Here is a 13,064-nt window from a genome sequence, read left to right on the forward strand (position 1 = left end):
CTTATAAATGGAGAGAATGTAATGGTATATTTGTACAGCCTCATCATGTTTTATAACACACAGCATGAAAAAACTCATTAAATGTCACCCCTCGTACTTGCACAGAGCTGCACAGTGTGCGGCTGAAACCCTGAGGTTAATTCCAACAATACAAAACAGGTTTGTCTGGCACTTTCTGGGCGTCTCCTCCAACTACCAAAGTAAAGTTGTTTAAGCGGGAAGATTAGACCAGTTCAAACCTGCACAGAACGAAAGGAAGGACTTCAGTCATGTTTGCTTTTAACACACATGTCAATAAAGTCTTTTCACTGAACTGTCAGAGCTTTTTGTATATGGTGAAATTAAAAGTGGAATTATTGTCAACTTTCGTATACAGTGTAGGCCTGTTATTGCTACTTTTCAGAAAAAAATGTGTTAAACTAGCTATGAATTTAAAAAAAATGTATCCAGACCTATAGTATTTTCCAATGAATTTTAAAAGTGTGTGTATTTGTATACAACAGCTCTATGATATTTTAAAAACAGGCTGAGAACTGTTGTATTCGCTTGTTGACTAGTTTGTTATTCTGTGTGCTTGAATTCAGTAATACATCATATTTCTTGTCTACATTTCATCATTGTATTTTTCCCAACTTTATGTAACCAAGAAAGTTCCACTGAAAGCAAGATTTTTAAAGAAAACTTTGAAAAAGAAATGATCCTTCACATGTTTGTAAAACGAGTCTCACGCATTCATGCCTCGGCTCCTTAAGCCTGAGGCTATTTTTTAAATTTCCAACTCAGAAAACATCCTCGAATTCAGCCAGTAACAGCTCCACGATTGTAAGGCTAAAATAAGGAACCTTGGGCTCTGTGGATGAGAGACACTCGAGTGAATTTTTAAAGAGTCTCCTGAGAGCTGAAAAACTCCTGCAAAAAATGAAATTATTACTTCCACCCTAAGAAAGCTGTGAAATACAGAGTAAATAAAAAACTTACAACAGTGGTTTCATGTCAGTGATGTGTTTTGACCTTGTTCAAAAAAAAAATCAGAACTGCATCTCTACTAGATGCAACAGAACTTAAGCACAACAATGTTGTTTTTAACCATATTAGCACCAGGTGACCTCCTTATTAAATGCATCAGGCTCAGCAACCAACTTGCATTTTAAGAACAGAAACAGCCTGGTTCTGGTCCAGGGACGAGCTTAAAGCTTCCTAGCATAACTACATAGAGGAAAGCTTTGCCCAGAATTGAATTTAACCCTCCTGATGTCCTCATTTACGGGCACCAAAAAATGTTGTTTCCTTGTCTGAAAAAAAATCCAAATTCAGGAAAAAAAATTCCCAAAATTTCCAAAACCTTCAGGAAGAAAATTCCAGTAATTCCTGAAAAATTTCCCTTAAAAACTTTATTTAAAAAAAAAATAATAATAAATAATAATCCACCAAATTTGGCAAGAAAAATTCTTGTAAATATTTTCCAAAAATGAGTAAAAATCTTACAAAAAAAATCCTAAAAAATATCTAAAGTCATTATTTTTATTTATATATATATATATATATATATATATATATATATATATATATGTATGTATATATATATATATATATATATATATATATATATATATATATATATATATCAGTAAAACTTCAAAACATTTCTTTTTTTTCACCAAAAAAAATTTCAAAAATTTCTCAAAAATATTGAAAATGTGGACATCAGAAGTTTCACTGTGAAAATATATATTTTTTCCACATTTTCAAACTTTAAAACAGGTCAATTTTGACCTGCAGGACCACACAAGGGTTAAAAATGCAAATAAACTACTGTTGTATTTTACTTCTCAAAAGAAGCCCATGTTGATGTCAGAAAACAGAAAGAGTGTTATGGACCTTGCTGCTCTCCAGTGATGGTGAGGATGGGACAGAGCTGCTTCACCAGGATTCGTCTTGCTGATCCAGAGATCAAACCATCCAGTTCTGGAGCAACTCCTCCTTTAGTAGAGCTGCTGACTTATCTCCAGAAACAGAGAGGTGTAGTCAATGTCAAATTCCTTTTATGTTTTCACATGGTTGGCCAATAATGCTGATTCTGACGGAGCACAAAGTTGCAGATGTCACACTTGACAACGCTTCAAATACAGATGTTGAAACAAAGAAGCTACAAGTTCTAAAGCACAGATGCTTCACGTATATCTTCAACCCGGCAGCACAGAAGATCTATACAACCATCACAGCTTCAAGGTGAGCATCCAAAGTTAGTGTCACTATTTGGGTAAACAAGCAAATATGAAATACAGTCACATTTTCTCCTTCTGCTCCTGAGTTAGTGTTGAGTAATGTCCAGTAAAGGTGCTTTTGCAGAACATTCTGTTACCGTGAATCTGACCTTTGACCTTTTAGATAGAAAATTTAATCACTTCATTATTTCATTCTACTGGATATTGTGTGAAATTTTGTCCTAATAATCATATGAACTCTCAACTTTTGGCTAAAAACATGTTTGTGTGGTTACAGTGGCCTCTGATTACATAAATCTAAAGTTCATCCTCGATTCCAAGTGGATGCTTGTGCCAGATATGAAGATCTTTTCTTAGATACTGCGCTCACAAGAATAGGAACAGACAGACAGACGGATAACCTGAAAACATAACGCCTCTGTGTCAGCGGCAGTCGTAGGTGGAAACATTATATTGTTGGGTTTATTCTTCATTTTGCAAACACAGCTCACAAAAATAACCTTACAGTACAGTTCAGCTGTTCTAAAACTTTCATGTCTATTACAGGATTTTCCTCAGCAGATGAAGTTTGACAGTATCTGATTAAAATGTAGAGAATACATGTTACTTTTTTGAGTACATTTAGTTATTTTTGCCCATTTTTATCTTGAAAATTAGATTAAAATAGACTATTTTAATCTGAATGACATAACTGAACCTTTTAGGTAAATGTTCCAGGATGTTGGGTAGAATATACCATCAGATAAACCTTTTAGGTCTACATTGGAAGATTTTAGTGTAGAACATTACTCCAAACCATCCTTTAGGTCTACATTTAAGGTGGAATACTCCTTGACACCAAGATTTTTTGCTCTACATTGAAGGATTTTAGGTGGAATATTCCTTTGAACGAACTTTTTAAGTTTATGCTCAGGGATGTCAGGTGGAATATACCATCAGACCAACCTCCAAGGTCTACAGTAGTGAATTTTAGGTGGAATATACCATTAAACTCACCTTTTAGGTCTACATTGGAGGATTTTAGGTGGAATTTTCTTCCAAACTGTCTTTCAGTCTACATTTAAGGATGTTTAGGATGGTATAATAATAATAATAATAATAATAATAATAATAATAATAATAATAATAATAATAATAATAATAATAATAATAATAATAATAAATTTTATTCATAGGCGCCTTTCAGAACACTCAAGGTCACCGTACAGGGGAAACACAAATAAAAACACATTCAAATATACAGTATAAAATGTAAGAATTTTTTTTAAAAAAAATTTAAAAGAAGAAAATTTAGCAATTTTAAAACAGCAGAAGGAGAAGGAGGAATGGAAGTCAAAGTGAGTAGGCTTGTTTGAACGGGCGGGTTTTGAGATTGGATTTGAAAATGTCCAGTGTGTTGATGTTTCTGATGTCAGGTGGGAGGGAGTTCCAGAGGCGGGGGGCAGAGCGGCTGAAGGCTCTGAGGCCCATGGTGGTCATGCAGGCAGGAGGGATGGTGAGGCTGAGGGAAGAAGATGATCTGAGAGTCTGGCTGGATGTGTTTATATGGAGGAGTTCAGTGAGGTACAGAGGGGCGAGGTTATGGAGGGCCTTGAAGGTTAGGAGAATGGTTTTGTAGATGATGCGGTGAGTGATTGGAAGCCAGTGAAGCTGTTGGAGAACTGGGGTGATGTGGTGGAGAGAGGGTGTCCTGGTGATGATCCGGGCTGCTGCATTCTGGACTAGTTGGAGTTTAAGGAGGGACTTGAGGGGGAGACCAGAGAGAAGGGAGTTGCAATAGTCTAGGTGGGAGGTGACAAGAGAGTGGACCAGGATGGCGGTGCTGACAGGGGTGAGGGAGGGACGGAGGCGGTTAATGTTACGGCGATGGAAGTATGCACACCGAGTGATGTTGTTGATGTGAGTTTGAAATGACAGAGTGCCGTCAAGCACGACACCCAGACTCTTGACCTGCGGGGAGGGGGAAAAAGAGGAGTTGTCGATGGTGATGATGAAACTGTTGGTTTTAGTGGGAGCTGATTTGGAGCCAATGAGGAGAACCTCAGTTTTGTCGCTGTTCAATTTGAGGAAGTTGGAGGAGAACCAGGATTTGATTTCCTGGAGGCAGACACAGAGGGAGGTGGGAGGGAGGGTGGAAGTGGGTTTGGTGGAGAGGTAGAGCTGGGTGTCGTCCGCATAGCAATGAAACTGTATGTTATATTTCAGGAATATGTGGCCAAGGGGGAGAAGATAAATGATGAAGAGGATGGGACCAAGAACAGAGCCTTGGGGAACGACGGAGGAGAGGGGAGATGGATGGGATGTGAATGTTTTTAACTGAATGAACTGAGTGCGGCCAGAGAGATATGATGTGAACCAGTCCAGGGGTGTGTCAGATAAACCAATGGATGCCAGTCTGTGGAGGAGGATGGAATGGGAAATGGTGTCAAAAGCTGCACTCAGGTCGAGAAGGATGAGGATGGATAGAAGTCCGGAGTCTGCTGCCACCAGGAGGTCGTTGGTTATTTTAAGTAGAGCTGTTTCTGTGCTTTGGTGGGGACGAAAACCAGACTGGAATTGCTCAAAGAGGTTGTTATTGGAGAGGTGAGAGTGGATTTGCGAGGCAACTGTTTTCTCCAGGATTTTTGACAGGAATGGCAGGTTGGAAATGGGACGAAGGTTATTGAAGTTGTTGGGGTCTGAACCAGGTTTTTTGAGGATTGGAGTTAGTGCAGCAGATTTCAGAGGTGATGGGACAGAACCAGAGGTGAGGGAGGAGTGGATGATGGCAGTGATCAGAGGTGACAGGGAGGGGAGACAGGCTTTGATCAGGGGTGTTGGGAGAGCGTCAAGATGACAGGTGGATGTTTTAGATTTTCTGATTAGTTCACATATTTCAGCAGAAGAGGGAAGGTGGAAACTTGAGAGTGGCTGAGAGAAGGGAGCTAAGGGATCGGAGGGGGAACTGCAGGAGGTGTGAGAGGTCAGTTGCTGGTGGATATTATCAATTTTTGCAGTGAAAAAGTTCATGAGTAAATTACAGTAGTTGACGGAGTAGAAGTGAGGGGGGAGGGTGTCTGGTGGGCGCAAGGAGTTATTAATGAGTGAAAACAGAGTCCGGGTGTTCCCATCACCTGCACTGATGAGACCTGCATAATATTGTGATCTGGCTGTGTTAATTGAGTCCTTATAATGAAGAATGTGGTGATGGTACATTTCTTTGTGGATGGTTAGACCAGTTTTATTGCAGAGTCGCTCCAGTTGTCGACCTTTGGCTTTGAGGAGGCGGAGTTGGGGTGTAAACCAGGGAGCAGAGTGAGTGAAGGATACAGTCCGAGTTTTTATGGGGGCAAGTGAGTCCAACAGATTATGGAGACTGTTATTGTAGTGGGAAACCAGTTCATCTGTAGTGGAGGTGAAGCTGATAGTGGGGAGTGCTTTGATGTCTGTGGTGAGAGATGTTGGGTTAATGTCCTTGATGTTACGAAATGACATTGTACGTGATGGTTTGGTTGTGGAGATGATCAGATTTAGATTGAATGATATAAACAGATGGTCAGAGATGGGGAGATGTGTTGAAGAGCAGTTAGAGGGGGATACACCAGAGGAGCAGACCAGGTCAAGGATATGACCCTTGGAATGGGTGGGGAAATGTATATGTAGTTGAAAACCGAAACTCTCCAGGCAGGATAAGAAATCCATAGTGAGAAAATGATTCATATTGTCCATGTGAATGTTGAAATCACCAAGCAGAATGACATTGGAGGAGAGGATGCAGAGGTGGGTGAGAAGGGAGGAGAATTCATCAATGAAGTCCTTGTTGTGTTTGGGTGGACGGAAAACAGTGGCTATTAGGGTCGGTTTTGGTCCAATCACCTGTAATATCACTGATTCAAATGATGGGTATGTCGGGGCTGAGAGAGGCAAGACTCTCCACTTCTCGCGATGAATTATCGCGAGACCTCCTCCCCGACCGGTGAGACGAGGCTGACAGAGGTAAACAAACCCAGGTGGTGTAGACTCGTTCAACTGGGGAAGGTCGTTGGGTTGCTGCCATGTCTCTGTTAAGCACAGAAAATCCAGTTTACGGTCGAGGAGGAGGTCCCGAAGAAGAAGAGCTCTGCCGGTGAGGGAGCGGATGTTAAATAGTCCGACGTTGACATCGCTGCGGTCGGAGGTTGTGCCAACGTTAGCCGACATGGCAAGATTGGCTAACGCATCGCGGTCCTCTTTCCTGCCAGAGCTTCTCCGAGGACGACGACGTGTGGACCAGATGTAGTTGATGGCCGACGACTTGTTGACATGGAAGCTTTGGTGAGACCTACGGTGGATGTATTTCTGACGCGGGAGGCCAGCGATGCCCGGGGAGAGGTGCAGCACCGGCGGTGGAGCAGGTAGATGGAACCGCAGCTGGAGGAGCTCAGCAGCCGTGTTCTGGAGGAAGGCTGCTGATGGACTGAGTAAGATGGACAGTACAGTCCCAGCGAAGATAAACCATACAACCAGCCTGTTTATCCACATGATGGATGGGCGGAGGTGGTAGCCGTCAGGTAGCAGCAACCAGGTGAGGAGTGGGAGACCGCCGATACGCCACAGGTAAAGAGATCAAACACTCACTCTGAACGTCTGTTTGTTAGTCAGGTTATTAACAATACGACAGTGGCATAGCTAAAAGTTTAAGAAAAGTTTAAAAAAGTACCAGCGAGCAGCGGCACCAAGTCGCGCCAGCGTTCACTCAACCGGATGTCCACCAAAAACCGCCAAAAAAATATTCTTCCAAACCAACTTCTCAGGTCTACATTTCAGGTGGAATATTCCTCCATACTAACTTTTTTGGTCTACATTGAAGGATTTTTTCTAAACCACCCTTTCGGGTCTATATTTGAGGTTTTAGGTGGAATATTCCTTTTAACCAGCCCCTCAGGTCTCTTTGAGGATTTTGGATGGAATACTCGGTTAAACCAACATTTTAGGTGCATGTCCAAGGATTTTTGGTGGAATGTTCCTTTAAGGTGGATATGTGAGGACCTTGTAGGTGGAATACTTCCTGAAACCAACCTTTTAGGTCAACATTCAAAGATTTAAGGTGGAATATTCCTTTAAACCAACCTAAATTTCATGTTTTGATCATTATCAAGTGAGAAACCTCAATCCAGACTCATCATAATGACGTTTGAGATTTATGCTGCTGTTATTTGTTTAGTCCAGACTAAATGACAGAAATCCACAACTGTAATTTTATTTCAGGACTCGGTTATTAAATGTCAAAACAATCCATGTGACTCTAAAAACTCAACAGCTTTACAAACTAAGATTAAACTCTCCACAAGGATCCAAAATAAAATTAATTATTCTTCATGTACTTCCTGAAAAGTTTGGTCAATAAAAAAAGACAAAAACTAATATTTTCAGCTGAACTAAAGACAGACTGTGATTTTTCTGCCCACATGTTGTGTTGTTGTAAACTTCCTCTTTCAAATAAATAGCCGCCTAACCCCCTGGAAACCAGCGTTTGTCCTGTTTTTGTGTTGCTCCTCTGCAACCCTAGACAGCCGGGTCCTAATGTTTTTTGAGCAACACACCATACTATGAAGTTTTTACAAAGAAGGTTCTACTATGGAACCAGTTTGACATGTTCAGGCATTCTTTGTGTGAAAACTCAGAGATTTCAGGGATCAGAAGGTGGTTTTCAACTTTCTTTGTTAACTTTCTGCTTCAACTTTAAATTAAATTTCCTTCACTAAGCCAGCCCTCTGGACTTCCAGGAAGCTGTGTTCCTATTGGCTGTCCAGGTGGCTGCTTGGTGTTATCAGGAACACCTGAGCAGCTCCCTGTCTTCCTGCTTTATTTAGCTGCAGACAAACATTTCCTCTGATTCTCTTCACCACTGAACTGGGTTTGGCTCCATTGCTTTAGTTTGTTCTTTAGGCATTGGCTTGCAGCTTCCAGCAGTAAAATCGTCTTTAATGTGTTTCTTGGTGTGTTTTAGGGCTTTGTACTGGATAGTTTTCTTGGTAAATGTGGTTCTTTAGCCACAGTTCGCACATGGTGCTAATGTGTGCAGTGATTAGTGGGTTTGGTACACCTGAGTTGTGTCTTTATCTTGGCTGTAGTGAGTCTTTAGAGGTTTTTGGTCAGACACATTCTGTATTCTTGTTTGAGAACCAGCGTTGGTTGTCCAGAAGGTAAGAGTTCCTGTCCTGATTCTCTATTCTCAGAGGTTCTCTGGTAGGCTGCAGGAGACTTTAGCTTTTGGGTTGTGCTAGTTTGGTTTTTGTATGGTTTCATTTGGACGATTATCTTGAGGCCCCTCCATGTGGTTTAGTGAGGTTTTCTGGAACAGTTCTACAAGGCAACCTGCAGCAGAAGAGACTTTGAGAGTTTTTAGGAAGTTCTGGAGACCAGACTTCAGAGCAGCAGAAACATTTGTCAGCAGTTTGAGCAGGAGAAGGTGAGCTTCAGAGTAGAAATGAGGAGAAGGAAACCTTCTTGACCCGTGTGGTGAGGTCCTGTACCAAGAGTTTGAGCAGGTTGTGAAGAGTCTGTAGTTCTTTGGTCTGAAAGCACAAGAAGAGTCGACTCATTAAAGGAGAAAACAGGAGATATTGTTGGTTCTTCTGTCGCTCTGCAGTTTCCTTAGACTGAATATCAAATTTATGTTTTAAATGATTTCCCATGTGAGCCCAAGAAGACTTCAATAAACTCCCTCCATCCCCTGCACACAACACATTTTATTACCATGTTAAATCTTTTTTTAAAAATATGTTTTTGAGTTTTCATCATAGTTTTAGCATAGTGTTTTCTCTTTGCTTGTCTAGTTTTGTCATCTGTGTGAAAGGTACTAAACAAATAAAGTTGAATTGATAAACTGAATAATTGACTAACTCATGATTGTGACAACAGAAGTATTTTCATTGTCATATAAAGGTTTATTTTGTTTTTAAGGTTGGGGTTAAAATCTTGACAGAAAAAGAAGATTAAAGAAATAAACTACATAACAAAAAGCAATTAAATCAAAGGAAAAAAATAATACAATAAAACTTTTAAAAAATGTTTTTGTTTAAAAATTATTTTTAAAATGTTTAATTATGTAAAATATTTTCTCTGTAATTTTTAATAATTTTATTTTAAAAGTTTTGTTTAATTTCATACTTACATGTTTTGTATTGTGTTTAATTATCCAATTCAATATTTTGTCAGTTTAATGTCATTTAATTGTATTTAATGTTTAATTTTCTTTTTAAATGCTTCATTGTATTTTCTGTTTAATTCCTATTTGAAGTTTTATTGTCTTTAAGATTTAATTTTCTAATTAAACATTGAATTTTTTAATTAAATGTTTTGTCTTTCTAAGTGTTTAATAATCTAATGTTTTGTATTTTTTTTAAATGTTTATTATTCTTGTTGAAAAAGTAGTTTTAAAATATTTATGTAAAATATTTTCTCTGTAATTTTTAATAATTGCATTTTAAAAATTTTGTTTAATTTCATACTTACATGTTTTGTATCGTGTTGACTTATCTCATTCAATATTTTGTCCGTTTAATGTCATTTAATTGTATTTAATGTTTAACTTCATTAAACCAAAAAAGAAAGAAAAGGACATTTTTCAAACAAGCTGATAAAACATTTGAAAAAAGAACAATTAAACATTAAAAAGACAAAACATTTCGAAATCAAATCAGACATTAGAAAAGAATAAAAGGTGAGAAAAGAGCAAAACTAAACATTTAAGAAGAATCAAACTAAAGACAAAACATTTGAAAAGACACCAGTTAGACTTTAGAAGATCAAATTAAACAGAAGAGACAATAAAACGATGGAAAAAGAGCAAAAACAGATCAAGGTCTTAAAGCATTTTCTAGTCTGAAATGAAAACATCAAGTTGTTTCTTCAAACATTTCCTCTTTCTATGTTCTTGGTTTGATTGTGGATAGATTTACTAAGAACTCATTTCAGAAAACTGCTTTCCAGATAAAGTCTACTAGTAGTTGAAGGGCATGGATCAAACTAATGTTACCTTCTGATCTCCACAAACTTTACTGTTCAGTGAAGAGAATCAAAGTTTGTTGAGGATTTCTAAAAAACCCACAGGTGAAGGTCTGAGAAGAACTCAGATGGATGGTCTAAATGTGAAATCAAGACTCATGGTCACAAGTTTTAAGGCTTCTGTTAACCATAAAGTTCAAACTAACAGAGAAGTACTGAGAAACTTTTAAAATTTCAGTCCTCAGCCTGTCTGAAGGTTCAAACTAACAGAGAAGTACTCGGGAACTTAGAAGATATCAGTCCTTGGACTGTCTGAAAGTTAAATCTAACAGAGAACTACTGTGGGACTTAGAAAATGTCAGCCCTCAGACTGTGTGAAACTCAGGTCCTGAGGACTCGGGAGGTGTGGAGGCTTTGGAAAGTCTTGGAACTAAGGGTTCAACCCCCCAGCACAAAGGCCGAAGTCCAACCTCCTGAGAAAAAAAAAAAAAAACTTGAAAATGACAAAAAATAGATGATAAATGCGCAAAAAAAAGAAGAATTAGTATCTGAGCGAGTAGCTCAGGGGAAAAGCAGACTGACTACCAACTGGAAGGTCGCAGGTTCAAGACCCGCCACCGGCCTTTTTCATTCTTTGTCTTTGTCAGTATTTTGAGAAAATTTAAGAAGTGTCTGGTCTTGAACCAGCGACCTGCAGCTCCATAGGCAAATCCTTAACTCACTGAGCTACAGATCAGATACAAAGAAATAATTTCGTCGTCCCTTTGGCATCGTAGTTTCTGAAGTCACCACATGGGCGGAGCCAAGGCGGAGTCTGGGTGGAGTCAGGGCGGAGAGTAGGCGGGGAGGTGGGTGGCGGCCTCCCCCACCTCCCCCCACCACCCACCACACCTTCCCCCGCCCGACGAGTTTTTCGAGTCTCCACGAGTTCTTCCAGTCTCGACAGGTTTTCCCGAGTTTCTACCAGGTCCGAGGCAGAACAAGTTGTCATGAAGAGGGGTTGAAGTCGGCCAGGATGGACTGACTTTTTACAGCGACTAGAAGGAAGACCACTAGAAGAGCAGGTCTTTAACCACCATCCATAAAATCCATGGAGTCCACTCCAGAGAAATGAAGGGAGGTCAACTTTTATCAACCTCCATCCAGATGTTCAACTTCATATCTTTACTTCGAGATTTTTAGCACCACAAACCTTTAGTATCACACTTTATTATCATTTATTAGGACTTTAATGGAATCCACCAGCAGATTTAGTTTTTCTTGACAAACTTTATTCTTGTCGTCGTAGGACTGCAGTATTTAAAATTCTTCCTTCTATTTGACCTCATGTTTATTAGATTTAGTGGAGAAACTTATTTTAATTGTCCATTAGTCTCTTAAAAACCAAATAATAAATTGGATTAGTCAAGAGGTTGAAATTTCTTACTTTGTCATATTTTAAATATGACAAAAAAATATAAAAATAAAGCATCTTGAGACAATTTGACCTGTAATTGGTGTTATATAAATAAAATTGAATTCAAATTTTATGTATCTTGTAATGTTGGAGTAATTCAGCCATATATGTTGGAAAACACATTTTCTTTGTCCATTAATCTGTTGATTGTTTTCTCCACTAATTCATTTCTTGTTTTGGTTTATAAAATGTCAAACCCAAATATATTCACTTTACTGTCATAAAAACCAAAAAGATTTACATTCATGATGCAGGAATCAGGCAGTTTTTCACTTTTTATCTTAGTTTAGTCAGAAAGATAGTTGATAATGTGTGAATTGTTGCAGCTTGTGAGCCGTAAAAGGTTTTAATCTTTGGGGCCGAGTGTCAAAAAACATTTAGAAACCAACATCAACAAAACACTCAACAAAGATTTGAACATCATTAAAGGGAAATCCAACTTTTGCATGACAATGTCTAATTAAAGAACATTTATTTCCAACGTAAATGTGTGATATTCATCCTCTGTAGCTTTCTCTTCACATCGTCTTCCACCTGGACTGGTTTGGTCAGGAGCATGTGCAACAAACATTTGAAAATCTGCACTTTAACATCAATGAATGACACTGAAGCTTAATCTCTACATAAATGAGACTGAGTCTGGATGTGCTGCTCCGTCATTAACTCCTAAGTTTAGGGAAAGTTCAAACAAAAGAGGACAGTTCAGATAAGACTTGAGAATGAGCTTATTTTGAACAAACACCTCAGACTTTCTGAGCTTCAGCACCTCTAGCAAGATATTTTAACAACAAGCAACTCAAGAGATCCAGAAGTTGCAGAGAGTTAGCTTTAGCTGAGCCAAAGAACATGTGGGACGCTAACCTAGCAAACATTTCAGACTTTTCTCTGTGAATTCAGAGAAATAATTTCCTATTTAATGACAGAGCTACACATCTGAACTCAGTCTCATTAAAACAGACTCTAATTCAGTGTCAGCCATCCATATTAAAGTGCAGTTACCTAAAATGTTTGTTGCATGAGCTCCAACAAAACCTGTCCAGGGAGAAGGCCACTTTGACAAACAGGAAGTGGAAGATTCCAAGCAGATTTATGGTAGGTGGAACCGGACTGTACTAAGTGTGGTCGAGTATAGAGGGGTGTTTTGTGGGTTTTTAAGGCTGATAATGATTATTAGTGAGACATTTGGAGTAGATATTCATTTGCAGTAAATGAAAGTATTTAAAATCTTGGAGTTAAACTCAGAAGAGCACAAACTCTAACAGAAAACTTTGTTGATACGTTTTTGTTTTGTTTACAGATGTTACGTTAAAGGAGTTTTATTCATGATGTATAACCAATCAAATCACTCCAGAAGACAGAGCGACCACAGGTAGATAAAGGTTCAGAGTCAAAGCAGCACCATTTTTAAATTCATT

The sequence above is a fragment of the Amphiprion ocellaris genome, chromosome 5, assembly GCF_022539595.1.
Source record: "Amphiprion ocellaris isolate individual 3 ecotype Okinawa chromosome 5, ASM2253959v1, whole genome shotgun sequence".
Lineage (NCBI taxonomy): Eukaryota > Metazoa > Chordata > Actinopteri > Pomacentridae > Amphiprion > Amphiprion ocellaris.